Genomic DNA, 22,689 nt, shown 5'->3' with positions numbered 1-22,689 from the left:
TAGAATAGTGGTTCTGTCTCTTTAAATCTTTGAAAATCTGAATTTTTTCTGCTGAAGCTATGGTTAAATCCTCTTTGTTTTCATAGTCAGATTCAGGATCAGTTTCACCAAAATGGTAGACATGAAATTGAGGAACAGATGACATTTTAGAAAAGTGGTTCTGTCTCTTTAAATCTTTAAAAATCTGAATTTTTTCTGCTGAAGCTATGGTTAAATCCTCTTCATTTTCATAGTCAGATTCAGGATCAGTTTCACCAAAATGGTAACCACAAACATGAGTAGAGGATTGTCTAGAATGGGAGTACTGTGTCTTTAAATTTTTGAAAATCTTCTGTTTTTCCTTTAGGGATTGCTTGGGTCTGAGATATGTTGTAATTTTTTATTTTCCTTTGAGGGTCGGTGCATCCACTACCACTGCGGATCCCTTTTTTAGGCATTAACATTCTGTCATGATCCGGTGTACATGCGCTCAGGACACAGACCCTCGGGCAGTGGTAGGGATTTGAAGACACCGACCCCTGACCCGGGGAAGAGTATCCTGGACGTGGATAGATGATATTCTGTGATTCATAGTTGCTAGAAGTTATTGTAGAATAAATGGAGAGTGCAACATTTGTATACAATATATTCTGACTTCACTGTGACTTATAGTTAGTTAATAGAAGTAACTGCAGGATTCCATGAGAGAAAAAATATAGCAATGTGGAATGTTCAGGCTTCAGAGTAATCTAGTAAAAGATTGACACTTAGATGCAAACTAGTGGCTAGATTTGGAGTTTTGTCGGTAACGACCCGAAAATCTAACGCCGGCTTTTTTCTGGCCGCACCATAAAAATAACTCTGGTATTGAGAGTCCATATAATGTCAGCGTTAGGCTCCAAAAAAGGAGCGTAGAGCATTTTTAACGCAGCTTCAACTCTCAATACCCGAGTTGCTTACGCAAGCGGCCAGCCTCAAAAACGTGCTCGTGCACGATTCCCCCATAGGAAACAATGGGGCTGTTTGAGCTGAAAAAAAAACTAACACCTGCAAAAAAGCCGCGTTCAGCTCCTAACGCAGCCCCATTGTTTGCTATTGGGAAAACACTACTACGTCTGCACTTAACACCCTAACATGTACCCCGAGTCTATACAACCCTAACCTTACACTTATTAACCCCTAATCTGCCGCCCCCGCTATCGCTGACACCTGCATTTTATTTTTAACCCCTAATCTGCCGCTCCGTAAACCGCCGCTACTTACATTATCCTTATGTACCCCTAATCTGCTGCCCCTAACACCGCCGACCCCTATATTATATTTATTAACCCCTAACCTGCCCCCCACAACGTCGCAGCCAGCTACCTACAATAATTAACCCCTAATCTGCCGAGCGGACCTGAGCGCTACTATAATAAAGTTATTAACCCCTAATCCACCTCACTAACCCTATAATAAATAGTATTAACCCCCAATCTGCCCTCCCTAACATCGCCGACACCTAACTTCAATTATTAACCCCTAATCTGCCGACCGGAGCTCACCGCTATTCTAATAAATGGATTAACCCCTAAAGCTGAGTCTAACCCTAACACTAACAACCCCCTAATTTAAATATAATTTTATTCTTACAAAATAAATTAACTCTTATTAAATAAATTATTCCTATTTAAAGCTAAATACTTACCTGTAAAATAAATCCTAATATAGCTACAATATAAATTATAATTACATTGTAGCTATTTTAGGATTAATATTTATTTTACAGGCAACTTTGTAATTATTTTAACCAGGTACAATAGCTATTAAATAGTTAAGAACTATTTAATAGTTACCTAGTTAAAATAATTACAAAATTACCTGTAAAATAAATCCTAACCTAAGTTACAATTAAACCTAACACTATACTATCATTAAATTAATTAAATAAAATACCTACAATTACCTACAATTAAACCTAACACTACACTATCAATACATTAATTAAATACAATACCTACAAAAAAATACATTTAAATAAACTAACTAAAGTACAAAAAATAAAAAAGAACTAAATTACAAAAAATAAAAAAATATCTACAAACATAAGAAAAATATTACAACAATTTTAAACTAATTACACCTACTCTAAGCCCCCTAATAAAACAACAAAGCCCCCCAAAATAAAAAATGCCCTACCCTATTATAAATTACTAAAGTTAAAAGCTCTTTAACCTTGCCAGCCCTGAACAGGGCCCTTTGCGGGGCATGCCCCAAGAAGTTCAGCTCTTTTGCCTGTAAAAAAAAACATACAATACCCCCCCCCACCATTACAACCCACCACCCACATACCCCTAATCTAACCCAAACCCCGTTAAATAAACCTAACACTAAGCCCCTGAAGATCTTCCTACCTTGTCTTCACCTCACCAGGTATCACCGATCCGTCCTGGCTCCAAAATCTTCATCCAACCCAAGCGGGGGTTGGCGATCCATCATCCGGTGGCTGAAGAGGTCCAGAAGAGGCTCCAAAGTCTTCATCCTATCCGGGAAGAAGAGGCGATCCGGACCGGCAACCATCTTGATCCAAGCGGCATCTTCTATCTTCATCCGATGACAACCGGCTCCATCCTGAAGACCTCCACCGCGGACCCATCCTCTTCCGGCGACGTCCAACTGCAGAATGACGGTTCCTTTAAGGGACGTCATCCAAGATGGCGTCCCTCAAATCCGATTGGCTGATAGGATTCTATCAGCCAATCGGAATTAAGGTAGGAATATTCTGATTGGCTGATGGAATCAGCCAATCAGAATCAAGTTCAATCCTATTGGCTGATCCAATCAGCCAATCAGATTGAGCTCGCATTCTATTGGCTGTTCCGATCAGCCAATAGAATGCGAGCTCAATCTAATTGGCTGATTGGATCAGCCGGTCCGGATTGCCTCTTCTTCCCGGATAGGATGAAGACTTTGGAGCCTCTTCTGGACCTCTTCAGCCACAGGATGATGGATCGCCAACCCCCGCTTGGGTTGGATGAAGATTTTGGAGCCAGGACGGATCGGTGATACCTGGTGAGGTGAAGACAAGGTAGGAAGATCTTCAGGGGCTTAGTGTTAGGTTTATTTAAGGGGGGTTTGGGTTAGATTAGGGGTATGTGGGTGGTGGGTTGTAATGTTGGGGGGGGGGTATTGTATGTTTTTTTTTTACAGGCAAAAGAGCTGAACTTCTTGGGGCATGCCCCGCAAAGGGCCCTGTTCAGGGCTGGTAAGGTAAAAGAGCTTTTAACTTTAGTAATTTAGAATAGGGTAGGGCATTTTTTATTTTGGGGGGCTTTGTTGTTTTATTAGGGGGCTTAGAGTAGGTGTAATTAGTTTAAAATTGTTGTAATATTTTTCTTATGTTTGAAGATATTTTTTTATTTTTTGTAACTTAGTTCTTTTTTATTTTTTGTACTTTAGTTAGTTTATTTAAATGTATTTTTTTGTAGGTATTGTATTTAATTAATGTATTGATAGTGTAGTGTTAGGTTTAATTGTAGGTAATTGTAGGTATTTTATTTAATTAATTTAATGATAGTATAGTGTTAGGTTTAATTGTAACTTAGGTTAGGATTTATTTTACAGGTAATTTTGTAATTATTTTAACTAGGTAACTATTAAATAGTTCTTAACTATTTAATAGCTATTGTACCTGGTTAAAATAATTACAAAGTTGCCTGTAAAATAAATATTAATCCTAAAATAGCTACAATGTAATTATAATTTATATTGTAGCTATAGTAGGATTTATTTTACAGGTAAGTATTTAGCTTTAAATAGGAATAATTTATTTAATAAGAGTTAATTTATTTCGTTAGAATAAAATTATATTTAAGTTAGGGGGCAGTTAGTGTTAGGGTTAGACTTAGCTTTAGGGGTTAATCCATTTATTAGAATAGCGGTGAGCTCCGGTCGGCAGATTAGGGGTTAATAATTGAAGTTAGGTGTCGGCGATGTTAGGGAGGGCAGATTAGGGGTTAATACTATTTATTATAGGGTTAGTGATGCGGATTAGGGGTTAATAACTTTATTATAGTAGCGCTCAGGTCCGCTCGGCAGATTAGGGGTTAATAAGTGTAGGCAGGTGGAGGCGACGTTGAGGGGGGCAGATTAGGGGTTAATAAATATAATATAGGGGTCGGCGGTGTTAGGGGCAGCAGATTAGGGGTACATAAGTATAACGTAGGTGGCGGCGCTTTGCGGTCGGCAGATTAGGGGTTAATTATTGTAGGCAGATGGAGGCGACGTTGAGGGGGGCAGATTAGGGGTTAATAAATATAATACAGGGGTCGGCGGTGTTAGGGGGAGCAGATTAGGGGTACATAAGGATAACGTAGGTGGCGGTCGGCAGATTAGGGGTTAAAAATTTTTATTCAAGTGTCGGCGATGTGGGGGGACCTCGGTTTAGGGGTACATAGGTAGTTTATGGGTGTTAGTGTACTTTAGAGTACAGTAGTTAAGAGCTTTAGAAACCGGCGTTAGCCCAGAAAGCTCTTAAATACTGACTTTTTTCCTGCGGCTGGAGTTTTGTCGTTAGATGTCTAACGCTCACTTCAGAAACGACTCTAAATACCGGAGTTAGAAAGATCCCATTGAAAAGATAGGATACGCAATTGACGTAAGGGGATCTGCTGTATGGAAAAGTCGCGGCTGAAAAGTGAGCGTTAGACCCTATTTTGAGTGACTCCAAATACCGGCGGTAGCCTATAACCAAAATAAAGCTGTATGCCAGAGTTTAAGCACAGCTGCACAGGTACTTAGACAAGCTGCAAGTTTAGGCATTAATTACTGTTTGTGCATTTAGATGCAAACTTGGTTTGTTGCAAGTTCACAGTATATAATATTATAAAGAGCTGTATGTCAGTAATTAGCAGAGCAGCACAGGTGAAAGTTAAGTTTAAGGCATCAATTACTGTTTGAACATATATTGGAGAATCACATGAAAGCTTTTAATTGAACATATAGATGCAGAGTTCAGAATATGTTAACATATTTGCAGCAGGATATTTCAGCAATGACAACTTGTAGCAGAGAAATAGTTATAAAGTTCTGAGTAAGATGCTGTTGTAATTAGAGAGTGATGATAACCAAAAGTATGCTTGATTTATAATAAAGTTCTGAGTTTGTTAAGTAGCAGTGTCCAGGAAACTGAAAATGGAATTATTTGGATACTTGCGATTTGATGATTTTAGGCATTGGAATAGAAAATGCTGTAGGTTGAAATAGTTGGTAAATTCATACAGGAAACAGTCACAGACCTCTGTTGTTCAGGATCACTACTTCAATGTTAATGCAAAAGCACATTAGACCTGAGAAGGCTTAAAAAGAGGCTGAGGTAATCAGGTGCATGAATGATTAATCAGGCAGGCAAGCAAGCTGAATGTGAATACTGCCCAAATGCAGCAGTCAGAGAAGGAAGTCTTAATGGGATAGTGACATTAGGCTGAGATATGTTACACCTTCTTAAATTAAAATAGTTTTTCTAGCGAATGTAGACAGTACTATATAGTTAAATACATAACTTACCTCTTCATATATTTTTATCAACAACCTTTACCATCTATATAAATATAAACTATGGGATATTTAATGTGAAAAGGAATTCCTTAGTTCATAAGCTGCATCTCAGTCAATCCATATGATTTAAGCGTCATATGTTGTAACAATTGTATCCTTTAAATTAAGGAATACTTCGAACAATTTTTTATTTTTAAATCAACACTTTGTATAGTGTGCCCATTAATTTACTCTAGACCTTTTGTCTAGATACAGAAGAAAATAGTTAGTTTTTTTCTTATGTGTCATTTTGACATACTTCGGTTTTCTTGTAAATGCCGTGATTTTTTGTTTCCTTTTTAACTTGCTTCTAACCATGCTTAAACCGCCATGGATATAACATTGTATTTTTATCCATATCAACCTTGTGCCTGATGTTTTTTATAGGTAAATATCAAAGTGGTTGAGAAGGGTAATAAACGAACAGTTTTTCTTAAAATAAGGTGTCATACATTCAACAAAGATGATTGGCTGGCATAAAAACACCTCTCTATACTGGCAGGTGAGCAATTAATAAAAGCAGCAAGTTCAATTCCTGATTGATAGTCCTGACGAGGCCCCGACTGCACAGCATTGTGGGGCGAAACGCGCATCAACCTAATCACTCTGAAGCAGCAGAAGTATAGCACCTGTAAAGCTTGGCGGGTGCATATTCGAAAGGAGCCGGAAAAGTTCTTGGCAGAGGCGTAAGAAAATCAGCTTTACCCATAAACGGAGCTTCAAGTCTGACCTGTGTTCTTTTGAGCAAAGATACAGACCGCTACCTGCTGGGATTGAAAGGACGTCAGAGGAGGAGTCCCGGTCCACTTATCTGAATGCCTCTTTGCCTAGCATACCCGGATCATGCTTCAACAAACAAGGTCGTATGCATTTGTTACAATTACATGTGCCGCTCAAGGATAACAAGCTAAAAATTTCTGAGATTGGAGATATCTGGCTAACTTATGTTTGAGGACGTTCTCACCTCGATAATGTCAGTTCCTACCAGTTGTTTTTAATGCCTTATCAGTGACTTAGAGACTCTAAGGAATCCTATTACATCAAGTCTTTTCATCAGGACTTTTATAATAGATATATGCATCTATCGGTGTTCTCAGTCACTACTTGTTGGCACAATCCTCATACTATTGCATATCAATGTATCTCTGTCATTTCATAGCTCATGTTATATCTAACAGTATTTGTACTAACATATATACTGTGGTTAGTCTATCCACTGCAGGGGGGTTCTATATGTGTTGTGACATTTGCATGCTCGCTTTGTTTTATTGTAAGGAATAAATATCATGGCTTTTTGAGTTAACCGAGGTGTGTCAGTTGTTTTTGTTTCTGGATACAAATGTTTCAGCCTTTAATCTGCATATCAGATCAATCAGGAGTATTTTGTGCTGAGTGCTGTATTCCCCTACTTTATACATAGTACTCTCATATAGCTCTGCTGTGTTAATATATTTTTCTTTTTAAAAATATAATGAATATATATATATATATATATATATATATATATATATGAAAATATAAAGTGGATTGGATCTCTTTGCAGTTAAGTAGCTGAAAACATGTAAAATCAGTTGTATGCATATATATATATATATATATATACACACAGTATATATATGTATATTGTTATATTATATATGTTATGCATATTAATATTTAATAATGTGTTTACTGTAAATATTTCACATTCCAATGTATTTTAAATATATATTCCTATATACTGTATATCTATCTATCTATATATATATATATACACACATATACATATATACACACATATACACATATATACACACACACACATATATATATATATATATATATATATATATGTAAATATATATATATTAGCAAAAAACATCAAATATATATAGAAATATGTATTTATGAATAAATGGAACATATTCTGCTATGTGAAGAACATTGGAATGTGAAATATTAATATTTTATGTTAGGTTAGCGCAATTGAGAAAACACGATCAGGTTTATGCGTGATTAGGATGTTTGTTTGTCCCCCCCCCACTTTTCATGCTCCACTAAATTCCACAAAAGAAGAAAATCTAAAACTAGATTAGACAAATTTCAATTAGAGTGGAGAGACTGCTATACAAATCTGTATATAAAAAAAAGGAAAACCCTTGAAGAAAAAAGGCCTTACTAAGGAAAAAAAATAAAAAATGTGTTATCCTTAGAGCCTTGCTGAAGAACTATCCTCTAAAGAGAATAGGAAATCAAATGGATAAAGTGGAAATTGTCACATCCACAATGAGAAAGATTCCCAAAGCTCTACAATAGAAGCTAATATTGGAAACAGCTTTTAAAGGCTAGAAAATTGGAACCAATACAATTCTGAGAAGACTTATTTCTAGGAAATAAATCTGAAATTGCCTAAGAAACATGCAATATACCTAGGTTGATCAATAACAGAGAAAATCAAATAAAATGTATTAAGAGTTGTTTAATAGCTGGATTAGAAACTTAAAAACCTCTTTAGCCATATAAATTCTGTATCAGGATTAGATTCCTGATAATCAGAAACGTACCTTCAGAAAACAAACATGAGTAAGACTGATTTTATAGTAGCTGGTCTGTTCTGACTGAAAATCAGTAAATAAAACAGATGTCAACTGTAGTATGACATTTAGGGGCTGATTTTATCAAGCTCTGCTGGTCCATAACTTGTCTGCCTGCTCTGAAGCCGCGGACAGAAATCAACCCGATCAAATACGATCGGGTTGATTGACACCCCCTGCTAGCGGCCGATTCACAAGAACTGCCGGGGCAATGATAAATGCCAACAGCGTATGCTGTCAGCATTTATCGATGTGCAACGGACATGATACTCTACATATACTGTATGTAGGAGATATAGCTGCCCAGACTTCAGGAATTGTAGATTGCAGAGAATCTTGAATTCCTACAGTGAAATCTGTAGAACTCCCCTGTACAATGGAAACAGAATCCTGTGAAGGAAAAAAATAAAATAAAAAAGTATTAATTTGGTTAGAATACCTATTAAGATCCATACAGAATTATAAAACTTTCAAACACAATTTTGTTTTGTGTAAAGTGGATCTAAATGTATCTATCACTTTATCTCCATATAAAGTACACAATTAATACGACAAATAATATAAAACCACGAAAATCATTTTATTGTGTATATGGAATATACATATATTAAGGGCTAGATTACAAGTGGCGCAGTATTTTTTATTTTTATTTTAAATAGCAAAAACTCTGCTAGGATTTTAATTTCTGCGCTTGTCGGGGTGTGTTTATATTACAAGTTAAAAAAAAATGTATTTTGTGCTAGTGTTAACCCGAATAGTGTGAAAAAACTAACAAGTTTTTGCTTGCACATGCATGTATTCACCCATAGAAGTCAATGGAGAATAAAACATTGTTGAAAAAACATAGCATATTTATCAAAAGTTGAGCAGACATGATTCGCTGTAGCGAATCATGTCCCTCAACCTCTCCAAATGCCGATAGCATACGCTGTCGGCATTTATCATTGCACAAGCATTTCTAGTGAAATGCTTGTGCAATTCCGCCCTTGCTCACCGAGGGTGTCAATTATCCCGATCATATTGGATCTGGATGATTTCAGTCCGCCACTTAGAATGACCGCTGCTTCTTAACTTCCGTTTCAGGCGAGCCTGCAACGATGGGCGCAGAAAGCAGCATCCGCTGGTTGATAAATCTACCCCTTTGTCTCCTAAAACTCTAGACCCATAGAATTAGTATATGTAATGTCTGTAAATGAATGTGTCCCATGGATATGATGTACCTCAAATAGGACATGCAAATAGATTGTTTCCTTATCAGGCTATGCAAGTGCAAAAATGTTGTTGTCACTTAAAATATAAGAACCCACTCTACCAATGCTTACTAGTTACAGAAGCTGCATCTAGTAGAGAGCCCATCTAGTGCTGTACAAACAACAGAAGGGGATCTGAAAGAGGAGTACAAAGACAAACCCAGGAAGAGGCTAAGGACAAGTCCCTCTGATTGTGACACCTTAGGTTGACTGACCTAACAGGAGGAGGCTAGAGACAAGTTCCACAACACCTGTGGCAGGCGTGTGACTAACTTCCAGAGGGTGTTCCTGCATTACTGCCCAGTACTCCAAATTTTCCTCTCCTCTTTCCTGGGTCTGTGTGGGAAAAACTGGGCCACTCATAGGTCTGAGAATCCCCTTCCATCAAAGAATCTGGAGCACCTCAATCTTCACCTTCATTTAAAGGCAAAGATTTAGACTGGGGTACCAGAGAAGTGAGAGCAATTAAAAGCTTGTGCATTCTTGTGGGTAAGTTTTGTCCTCAAGAGCTTTTTTAAGGGGTTATATTTTATTATATTGCAGTTCAATGCTATAATGGAGTTTTCTGACTCAGTCCCTAAATCTACCTTAGAAGCTGAGTCCCCAGAACACCTTCCTAACAATATTAAAGTGTGTTTATTGTAAATGAGTTAATGTTTCTCCTCCAGCTTATTTATGTGGCTCATGTTTAATTATGTTAATACATTCAGATCAACCTAATGCTGATTCTATATGTATTACTGCTTCTTCTGTTTGTTCCTTACTTGTGAACGCTACAGATTTTGCTCCTGGTGTGAAAAATCTCATATAATCTGCAGTTTCTAAAGCTCTACCACCTTCAAGTAAGCATAAAAGAATTTACCTTCTACTAGTGCAATGTCCCCTGAAGTCAGGCATTCTGTTGTTTCTTCAGAGGGGGATGTTTCTTCTGATGGTGAGGAATCCTCCTCTGATGTTGAACCTGATATGTCCTCTTTTTTTATTTAAAGTTGAACATATCCTTTCTCCTTTGAAACAGGTTTTACTTACTTTAGGGGTTAAATACTGTAAGGGTTATGAGGATAAGCCTTCTAATCGTTTAGATTCAGTTTTTAAAAAACTGTTGCTAGAACCCCTGAGTTTTTCCTATTCCAGGTATAGATAGTTTCTAAAAAATGGTCTAACTACGTAATTATTTTAATCCTTCTGCAAGGTTTAAGAAGTTATATCATTTACCTGCCTCTAATGTTGAACTGTGGGAAACCGTTCCTAAGGTAGATGGGGCCATTTTCACTCTGGCTAAGCGTACTACTATACCTTTGGAAGACAGCACTTCTTTAAAGGGACAGTCAACACCCAAAATAAACTTGATTTAATCATTTACTTGCCACACGATTATGCCACACATCCTTCTTCCTATTCTGCAGTCCACAATGAATCGCTATTTTTTTTAATTTGAATTTGAGCAGTTTTGAAAAAAATGAAACCCAAACTCCTCTTCCCATTGTCTTCTTACCCGGAGCTTGTTTCAAATATTATTGTGCCCGCCAAACTTGATGACGAGCCTTTAGCTAAACGCATGCGCAAAGTGTCCTTTTTTTTTCTTCTTTCATACAGAAACTGTCACTGAAATAGGAAGCTTTATACAGTTCCTTGAATAAAGTGGCCACTAGTGATGATACAAAATAAATGCGCATGCGCAATTGGGCGTGAACGTTTATGAGTCGTCGTGGCCAACACTCATGTGATTTGCTGTTACAATCAGCTTCAAAATGACGTTAACTTAGGAGGAGTTTGGGTTTGATTTTTTTTTACCTGAACAGCAGTTAGTTTTTTGAAAAAATTGTTATTCACTGTGGACTGCAGAATAGGAAGAAGGATGAGTGGCAAGTAAATGATTAAATCAACTTTATTTTGGGTGTTGACTGTCCCTTTAAGGACCCTTTAGATAGGAAGTTAGAATCCTTTTTCAAAAGGGCCTTTCTACAAGCACAATATTTTTTTAGGCCTGCTATTTCTATTGCTGATGTATCTGCTGCTTCTTCTTTCTGGTTGTCTAGTCACTCAGAGCAGTGTTCTAATGATTTTGCCAGTGAGGATCTTTTGGGTTTACTCAAGAGTGCTAATTAATTTGTATGTAATGCTGTCTTTGATATTATTAAAATGAATGTCAAAAGCATGTCCTTAGCTTATCTTCTAATCCACAGGGAACATTTCAAGTTTCCTGTTAAGTGACCACACAAGATTAAGAAAAGAAAAAAAAAGCACAAATGGATAGTTGTTAAAGTCCAGGTTTAAGTGAATTTGTATTAGCATAGCTAACATTTCTTAAATACACATTGAGACACAAAAGAAAAATACTTAAATGTATACATATCGACTAGTCTCAATGGGTTGGAATATTCATTTCCAGGATCCAAGGAGACCTAGAATCAGATTCAGACGGGTATAGTTCTATACAGTGAACTGTCTTTCAGGAATCTGGTGAACTGAGTCTGTGCCATTGAGGGAGAGCTGTCCAATCTGTGTTTGCGGTCTTCCGCTGGCGTGTTTGTCCTTGTGAATCGGCCGATGTTCAGTCTGAGACTGTAGCTCTTAATTGGCATGATGGTATCTGCGGGTCTCTCCTTGAGCGTTAATTAGGCTCCAGGATTGTAAGAGTTCATAACCCTGGGAGGTGTTTAGTGCGGTGTGCTTTTGGTTATCCTTAAAGATCAACAGTTTTATGGAGTAACCCTAATCTGTATCTGATGTTATTTTTCATTAATGTGGAAGTGACTTCTGAAAAGGTTTTCTGTTGCTGCAGGGTTCGCATGGAAAGATCTGGAAATATTTTTAGGTTTTTAAATTTTTCGGGAAGTGCTGGCCTTTGGAAGTGAACTCTCTGGATTCTGTCCTTGTAAGTAAAATAATGTAGTCTGACTATTACATTGCATGGTTGTCCATCAGGCAAGCCTTTAGGTTTGAGTGAGCGATGTGTTCGGTCTAGGATGTCTTCTGACTCAGTGGTTGTTGGAGCAAGACAGTGGAATAGCTCTTTTAGGAATGGCTGTAGATCAGATTGAGAGATAGACTCAGGCACACCTCGGACCCTAAGGTTATTGCGCTGAGATCTATCCTCTATGTCAACTATCTTTTCTTCCACCAAGTCGAAATAGTCCGATAGGTGTTGTGTAAAAGTCAGGATGTTTGTTTGTTCAGTTGCAAGATCATCGTACTTTCTTTCCAAGATGTTTATGCGTTTGTTGGTGGAAGAGAATTCCTTCTTCAATTCGGCAGTTGATGCCGAGAGTTTAGTTAATAATGAGGCATGGTGCGTATCCAATAGAGACTTCAGAGAGTCAAGTATGAAGGCAGGGGTGACTGCTGCTATAGATGATTGTTGGATGTCTTGCATAGCAGATAGTGCAAACTCAGCAGATTCAGATCTAGGAGGATTTTTAGATTCAATCTGCAGAACAGAAGTGATAGGGTTAAAATGATCGATCACCCCCTTTTTTGGTGGATATTGCGGTTTATTTTTAGTAGATTGAGACATATTGCCTAGGGCAGGTAAGTGTATAGGTAAAGGAATACACAGTTATGCACACAAGTAGAATAATGTTAAACTTTGATTAAATGTTTGTTACCAATATAACCACTCAGTCTCACACCTTACCACAGATTTGAGTTATAATTAAGCACCTTGATATGCTCATTGATCTGAGGGTGACTTGGATAAGTCAAACAGAGAATACAGGGTTTATAATGAAGAGGATAACAAATGATCAGTGCAACTCAAATTGGATTGGAGACATTCACATAAAACTTGATTGTTGTAAATTCATACAAAGGATATATATATATTGATAATTAGTAATGTAACTTTTGTTAGATAGTCACAGAGAGAATATTCTTAGCAGACAATTGCAGGTATAAGATGCAGATAGACCTCGTATCAGGTAGCCTTGGAAATAAGTTGAAGTCGAATAAGGCAGTCTTTGTGTATAAAGCAGAAACAACAGCACTATAATGTTGTTTTACCATACTTTGTTTGCAGCTGCAGCGCACCGTGTCAGTACGTGAATCCACAGGCAGTGTCTAGCCTGGATGACTTCACTGCGTCAGATGTCGGAGGAACTGAGTAAGCTTACCGTCATTGCTTTTGAGGATGATGCAGGAAAAACAAAGTGAATGTAGTTCCCAAGAAGTGGAAGTAAAACGGAATCAAATCTAGGTGGTTGAGTTACAAGTTTCTGGATCACACTGTGGATAACAATATTTCTATAAGGCTAGAGGTCAGTAAGATAGAAGGATACGTCTCACTGAGTATACAAATTACCTAGCAATGAGCTATGTAAGGAGGAGCCTTAACTAGGCTGATGCTAAACAAGTAAGCTGAAACTTAAAGGCATAGGTTTCGTATAGTGTTCTGACAGAACACCCCCTTCAAGGAACCGCTCAGCAGATCAAGGTTCTAGGCAGTCATGATTTCTATGATGGAACAAATGGATAAGCCTAGGAGCCGATAAATTAGAAGTGGGTTCCCAGGAATCCTCCTCCGTTCCATATCTTTTCCAGTGTACCAAATACTGGAGGACACGACGGTGATACCTAGAATCGAGAATCTTGTCAACTTCATATTCAATGTCTTCAGGCTGAGGAGAAGAATCCATCCAAGGTCAGGAATCTGGTCTGACATATAAGTATGGTTTGATGAGGGAGACATGAAATGTGGGATGGATTTTATAGGAAGGTGGAAGATCGAGAGTAACTGCATTCTGATTGAGAACACTGGATATAACAAATGGTCCAATGAAAAGACTACCCAACTTTTTGTTAGGAAGTGATAATTTTAAGTGTTTGGTCGAGAGCCACACTTTATCTCCAGGTTGGTATTCCAGAAGTTTTGTTCTCCTTAGGTCGTAGTAAAGCTTTTGTTTTTCTTGTGCTTTTAGCAAAGTTTCTTTGAGTAGAGAGAATCCTTCAGCGATGGAGTTAATGGTTTCATTAACCAAAGGTGAGGAACTCTCATTCTTCTGATACAGATGATATGAAGGATGGAAACCATAATTTATGTAAAATGGTGTTAATTTACTCAAGGAATTTATGGTGTTGTTGTAGGAGAATTCAGCAGTAGACAATAAAGAGGACCAATTGTCTTGTTGTGAGGTGCTATAGCAACGTAGATACTGTTCTAATGTTTGGTTAGCTCTTTTTGTCTGACCATTGGTTTGTGGATGAAAAGCTGTACTTCATTTCCTTTTAATGCCGAGAGCCGAGAGTATGTCAAAGTTCTGTCCAAAATCTGGAGGTGAATTGAGAACCTCTATTGGTGGTTATGGAATTTGGTAAGCCATGTAAACTTACTACATGATTGCGGAAGAGTTTAGTAGTTTCTGAGGCAGTTTCTGAGGCAGTAGGTAAACCATGGGTAGCTACAAAATGAGCCATTTTTTAAAAAAGGTCGACTACGACAGGAATTGTATTGAAATTTGATGGAGGAAGATCTACTATGATATCCATGGCGATATCTCGCCATGGTCTATCTGCAATGGGTAAGGAGAGGAGAAATCCATAAGGATTAATTATTTGAAATTTACATTGTATGCATATACAACAGGTTTGTATATATTGCTTTACAGAATGAGCCATTTTAGGCAACCAGAAATGAGATGAAGTGTTTTACGGAAACCTGGGTGTCCGGATAAGGCTGAATCATGAACTGTGGAGGGAATTTCATCCCTAAGGGAAACTGGTATGTAAAGCTGATGAGCATGATAAAGAAGACCATCTGTACCACTTTGGAGGTTAAGTTGGGATGTAGTCAAATCTTTTCCTTGATGATCCTTAAAGTATGATATCTTGTCTAAAGTGAGACCAATGAACCTATTAGAAGGAATAATAGATGTAGGTGGTTTAAAAGAGTGGGATCTGGGGTCTTTTCTAGACAAAGCATCAGCCTTTGAGTTTTTACTTCCAGGTCAATATGTGATAATGAAATCGAATCTGGAGAAGAAAATACTCCAACATACCTGTCTGGAAGTTATAGTCTTATTGCTTTTTAAGTACTCTAAGTTTCTATGATCGGTGTAGATTATTATAGGTGAATAGGTACCTTCTAAAAGTTGTCTCCAGTGTTCTAAGGCTGCCTTGATAGCAAGTAACATAATTCAATTCTGCTGAATTCATGGTTCTGGAATAAAATGACACAGGATGTAGGGGTGCATTAGAAGATTTCCTTTGGGAGAGTACTGCTCCTATTGCAAATTCTGAAGCATCGTCTTCCATAACGTGTACGGAAAGCCATGAGCCACTCAATCTTAGCTCCCTGTAGGCGTTCAATAAGTTCAGGAATTAGAGGTAGAGGGTACCTGCGTTTATTTAATTCCCTATCACCAGCTGGTGATGTGGATGGTCTAATAAACCCTTTGTTTGGGTTCTCGTTTAGGTATTCTTTGAGATGTTTTAATTTGGGATCTGGCAATGGATAGATATGACCATAGGGTATTGTAGAGTTATGTAATAGGTCAATTGGGCAGTCATATGACCTATGTGGGGGTAAGCTTTGTGCTTTAATCTTGTCAAACACGTCACTAAAATCTGAATAGTAATGTGGTATGTTTTGATCCTGTATTTGTAATATGGAATGACTAGGAAAGCATTTATTAGTACAGAATGAGGACTCAAAAGAAATTAAACCTGCATTCCAATGTATAGTAGGCTGATGTAATTTTAACCAAGACAGACCTAAGATAATTGGGAACAAGGTAGATGGAATTACATCAAAACTGCAATATTCCAAAGGGAATTTTTTACCAGAATTGTTTTAGTATGGTGTGTTATAGGGCCAGATTTAACAAAAGTGCCATCAACCACACGTATTGAGAGTGAATTCTTTTTCTTTATTAAAGGAATTTTAATAAGTGCACAAAAATTTAATTTATGAAATTTCCTGTGGCACCGGAGTCTATCACAGCTTGTTGGTGATCCCACAGTAGGGAGATATAAAAAGATACAAGAGAAGAGGTACTTGATATATTATTATTTTGATAGGTACTGGCATTATATGTCTTACCCTTTTTTGTCTCATGAGACTAGGGCAGTCCTTTACTCCATGTTCCTTGGCGGCACAATATAAACACAAATTAAGTAACCTACGTCTGGCTGTTTCTTCTGCCTTGAGAGGGTCTTTAACAAAGGCAATTTCCATTGGTTCTTCAGAAGGTCTTGTTGGGAGACTTAAAGTTGGAGTGGGGGGCTTCTTATAAATACTGTCTGTTATACCTTTCTCACCGCTAGATATGGAGTTTTGTCGGTAACGACCCGAAAAACTAACGCCGGCTTTTTTCTGGCTGCACCATAAAAATAACTCTGGTATTGAGAGTCCACATAAAGGCTGCGTTAGGCTCCAAAAAAGGAGCGTAGAGCATTTTTAACGCAGCTTCAACTCTCAATACCAGAGTTGCTTACGCAAGCGGCCAGCCTCAAAAACGTGCTTGTGCACGATTCCCCCATAGGAAACAATGGGGCTGTTTGAGCTGAAAAAAAACCTAACACCTGCAAAAAAGCCGCGTTCAGCTCTTAACGCAGCCCCATTGTTTGCTATGGGGAAACACTTCCTACGTCTGAACCTAATACCCTAACATGTACCCCGAGTCTAAACACCCTTAACCTTACACTTATTAACCCCTAATCTGCCGCCCCCGCTATCGCTGACACCTGCATTTTATTTTTAACCCCTAATCTGCCGCTCCGTAAACCGCCGCTACTTACATTATCCCTATGTACCCCTAATCTGCTGCCCCTAACACCGCCGACCCCTATATTATATTTATTAACCCCTAATCTGCCCCCCACAACGTCGCAGCCAGCTACCTACAATAATTAACCCCTAATCTGCCGACCGCAAAGCGCCGCCACCTACGTTATCCTTATGTACCCCTAATCTGCTGCCCCTAACACCGCCGACCCCTGTATTATATTTATTAACCCCTAATCTGCCCCCCACAACGTCGCCTCCACCTGCCTACACTTATTAACCCCTAATCTACCGAGCGGAGCTCACCGCTATTCTAATAAATGTATTAACCCCTAAAGCTAAGTCTAACCCTAACACTAACACCCCCCTAAGTTAAATATAATTTACATCTAACGAAATTAATTAACTCTTATTAAATAAATTATTCCTATTTAAAGATAAATACTTACATGTAAAATAAACCCTAATATAGCTACAATATAAATTATAATTATATTGTAGCTATTTTAGGATTAATATTTATTTTACAGGCAACTTTGTAATTATTTTAACCAGGTACAATAGCTATTAAATAGTTAATAACTATTTAATAGCTAAAATAGTTAAAATAATTACAAAATTACCTGTAAAATAAATACTAACCTAAGTTACAATTAAACCTAACACTACACTATCAATAAATTAATTAAATAAACTACCTACAATTACCTACAATTAACCTAACACTACACTATCAATAAATTAATTAAATACAATTCCTACAAATAAATACAATTAAATAAACTAGCTAAAGTACAAAAAATAAAAAAGAACTAAGTTACAAAAAATAAAAAAATATTTACAAACATAAGAAAAATATTACAACAATTTTAAACTAATTACACCTACTCTAAGCCCCCTAATAAAACAACAAAGCCCCCCAAAATAAAAAATGCCCTACCCTATTCTAAATTACTAAAGTTAAAAGCTCTTTTACCTTACCAGCCCTGAACAGGGCCCTTTGCGGGGCATGCCCCAAGAAGTTCAGCTCTTTTGCCTGTAAAAAAAAACATACAATACCCCCCCCAACATTACAACCCACCACCCACATACCCCTAATCTAACCCAAACCCCCCTTAAATAAACCTAACACTAAGCCCCTGAAGATCTTCCTACCTTGTCTTCACCTCACCGGGTATCACCGATCGGTCCTGGCTCCGATATCTTCATCCAACCCAAGCGGGGGCTAGACATCCACTGAAGAAGTCCAGAAGAGGGTCCAAAGTCTTCATCCTATCCGGGAAGAAGAGGCGATCCGGACCGGCAACCATCTTGATCCAAGCGGCATCTTCTATCTTCATCCGATGACGACCGGCTCCATCCTGAAGACCTCCACCGCGGACCCATCTTCTTCCGGCGACGTCCAACTGAAGAATGACGGTTCCTTTAAGGGACGTCATCCAAGATGGCGTCCCTCGAATTCCGATTGGCTGATAGGATTCTATCAGCCAATCGGAATTAAGGTAGGAATATTCTGATTGGCTGATGGAATCAGCCAATCAGAATCAAGTTCAATCCGATTGGCTGATCCAATCAGCCAATCAGATTGAGCTTGCATTCTATTGGCTGTTCCGATCAGCCAATAGAATGCAAGCTCAATCTGATTGTCGTTAGATGTCTAACGCTCACTTCAGAAACGACTCTAAATACCGGAGTTATAAAAATCCCATTGAAAAGATAGGATACGCAATTTACGTAAGGGGATCTGCGGTATGGAAAAGTCGCAGCTTAGAGCCTCTAACGCTGGTTTTCACGGCTACCGCCAAACTCCAAATCTAGGTCTCAGGTTTTATCTCCATGAGATGACGGTCGATTGAAATAGATAATGTCATAAAAGATTCAAGATCAGTTGGGATGTCAGCACAAGCCAATTCATCCTTAAAAGATTCTGATAATCCAATACGAAATTGATTTTTTAATGCTGGAGTATTCCAAAGGGTGTCTGGGGCCCATCTCTTAAAGTCTGTAATATACTTCTCAACTGGACGTTTGCCTTGACGGAGTTGTCTTATAGCTGTTTCAGCAGTATTCTGTTTGTTATGATCCTCATATAGAAGCGACATCTGATTAAAGAAAGAGTCGAAGGAATTCAAGATGGGATAGTTGTTTTCGTAATATTCATTTGCCTAAGTGCAGGCATCTCCTCTTAGATAAGATATGACTGTAAGTACCTTTACCTTTTCTGTTGGGTACGTTTTAGGTTTTAGAGAGAAGTATAATGTGCAGGAATTCACCAGAGAATTTCTCGGAGGACACACCTGGGGTTCGGGCGCAATATCAGATGAGGAGGTTTTGTCAGCTATATGTTCCTTAATAAATTTCCTGAGGTATTCATTTTCAGTCTGAATTTCTCTAAGACTTTGTATCATGAGATCCATGTTCTGTGATAAAGTGCCAAGATAAAGTTAGTAAGCTCTATGATATCCATATTGGTATAGTAAGACTAGGTATTATGTTAAGATTTGATTAAATGTTTGTTACCAATATAGTCGGATAAACTAGTGATGTCCAGAAATGAGCATAAATACAAATTTCTGGAGTCACCAGTGACTTACGGCACTCACAAAAATAAGCCCGACACGTAAAAACCCCTATATCCGCAATCCCCCCCTCTCACTACTAATAATAAATGTATTAACCCTTAGACCGACAACCCCCCACAACCCAATAAGCCTAATTAAACTATTAACCCTTATATCTGCCATCAAACCCACACCGCAAATAATAACTAAATTATTAACCCCTAAATCCACCAACCCCAACGTTGCAAACTACGGCCTAGATTTGGAGTTCGGCGGTAGCCGTCAAAACCAGCGTTAGAGGCTCCTAACGCTGGTTTTGGCCGCCCGCTGGTATTTGGAGTCAGTGATTAAAGGGTCTAACGCTCACTTTTCAGCCGCGACTTTTCCATACCGCAGATCCCCCTACGCCATTTGCGTATCCTATCTTTTCAATGGGATCTTTCTAACGCCGGTATTTAGAGTCGTTTCTGAAGTGAGCGTTAGAGCTCTAACGACAAAATTCCAGCCGCCTGAAAATAGCAGGAGTTAAGAACTTTCTGGCTAACGCCGGTTCATAAAGCTCTTAACTACTGTACCCTAAAGTACACTAACACCCATAAACTACCTATGTACCCCTAAACCGAGCTCCCCCCACATCGCCGCCACTCGATTAAAATTTTTAACCCCTAATCTGCCGACCGCCACCTACGTTTATACTTATGTACCCCTAATCTGCTGCCCCTAACCCCGCCGACCCCTGTATTACATTTATTAACCCCTAACCTGCCCCCCACAACGTCGCCGCCAGCTACTTAAAATAATTAACCCCTAATCTTCCGACCGCAAAGCGCCGCCACCTACGTTATCCCTATGTACCCCTAATCTGCTACCCCTAACACCGCCGACCCCTATATTATATTTATTAACCCCTAATCTGCCCCCCTCAACGTCGCCGACACCTGCCTACACTTATTAACCCCTAATCTGCCGAGCGGACCTGAGCGCTACTATAATAAAGTTATTAACCCCTAACCCGCCTCACTAACCCTATCATAAATAGTATTAACCCCTAATCTGCCCTCCCTAACATCGCCGACACCTACCTTCAATTATTAACCCCTAATCTGACGACCGGAGCTCACCGCTATTCTAATAAATTGATTAACCCCTAAAGCTAAGTCTAACCCTAACACTAACACCCCCCTAACTTAAATATAATTTACATCTAACGAAATTAATTAACTCTTATTAAATAAATGATTCCTATTTAAAGCTAAATACTTACCTGTAAAATAAATCCTAATATAGCTACAATATAAATTATAATTATATTATAGCTATTTTAGGATTAATATTTATTTTACAGGCAACTTGGTATTTATTTTAACTAGGTACAATAGCTATTAAATAGTTAAGAACTATTTAATAGCTACCTAGTTAAAATAATAACAAATTTACCTGTAAAATAATCCTAACCTAAGATATAATTAAACCTAACACTACCCTATCAATAAAATAATTAAATAAACTACCTACAATTACCTACAATTAACCTAACACTACACTATCAATAAATTAATTAAACACAATTGCTACAAATAAATACAATAAAATAAACTAGCTAAAGTACAAAAAATAAAAAAGAACTAAGTTACAAAAATAAAAAAATATTTACAAACATAAGAAAAATATTACAACAATTTTAAACTAATTACACCTACTCTAAGCCCCCTAATAAAATAACAAAGCCCCCAAAATAAAAAATTCCCTACCCTATTCTAAATTACTAAAGTTCAAAGCTCTTTTACCTTACCAGCCCTGAACAGGGCCCTTTGCGGGGCATGCCCCACGAATTTCAGCTCTTTTGCCTGTAAAAGAATAAATACAATACCCCCCCCCCCCAACATTACAACCCACCACCCACATACCCCTAATCTAACCCAAACCCCCCTTAAATAAACCTAACACTAAGCCCCTGAAGATCTTCCTACCTTGTCTTCACCATACCAGGTTCACCGATCCGTCCTGGCTCCAACATCTTCATCCAACCCAAGCGGGGGTTGGCGATCCATCATCCGGTGCTGAAGAGGTCCAGAAGAGGCTCCAAAGTCTTCCTCCTATCCGGCAAGAAGAGGACATCCGGACCGGCAAACATCTTCTCCAAGCGGCATCTTCGATCTTCTTCCATCCGGTGCGGAGCGGGTCCATCTTGAAGCAGGCGACGCGGATCCATCCTCTTCTTCCGTTGTCTCCCGACGAATGACGGTTCCTTTAAGGGACGTCATCCAAGATGGCGTCCCTCGAATTCCGATTGGCTGATAGGATTCTATCAGCCAATCGGAATTAAGGTAGGGATTTCCTGATTGGCTGATGGAATCAGCCAATCAGAATCAAGTTCAATCCGATTGGCTGATCCAATCAGCCAATCAGATTGAGCTCGCATTCTATTGGCTGATCGGAACAACCAATAGAATGCGAGCTCAATCTGATTGGCTGATTGGATCAGCCAATCGGATTGAACTTGATTCTGATTGGCTGATTCCATCAGCCAATCAGGAAATCCCTACCTTAATTCCGATTGGCTGATAGAATCCTATCAGCCAATCGGAATTCGAGGGACGCCATCTTGGATGACGTCCCTTAAAGGAACCGTCATTCGTCGGGAGACAACGGAAGAAGAGGATGGATCCGCGTCGCCTGCTTCAAGATGGACCCGCTCCGCACCGGATGGAAGAAGATCGAAGATGCCGCTTGGAGAAGATGTTTGCCGGTCCGGATGTCCTCTTCTTGCCGGATAGGAGGAAGACTTTGGAGCCTCTTCTGGACCTCTTCAGCACCGGATGATGGATCGCCAACCCCCGCTTGGGTTGGATGAAGATGTTGGAGCCAGGACGGATCGGTGAACCTGGTATGGTGAAGACAAGGTAGGAAGATCTTCAGGGGCTTAGTGTTAGGTTTATTTAATGGGGGTTTGGGTTAGATTAGGGGTATGTGGGTGGTGGGTTTGTAATGTTGGGGGGGGGTATTGTATTTATTCTTTTACAGGCAAAAGA

This window comes from Bombina bombina, chromosome 6, assembly GCF_027579735.1.
Source record: "Bombina bombina isolate aBomBom1 chromosome 6, aBomBom1.pri, whole genome shotgun sequence".
NCBI lineage: Eukaryota > Metazoa > Chordata > Amphibia > Anura > Bombinatoridae > Bombina > Bombina bombina.
This window is presented reverse-complemented; position numbering follows the sequence as displayed.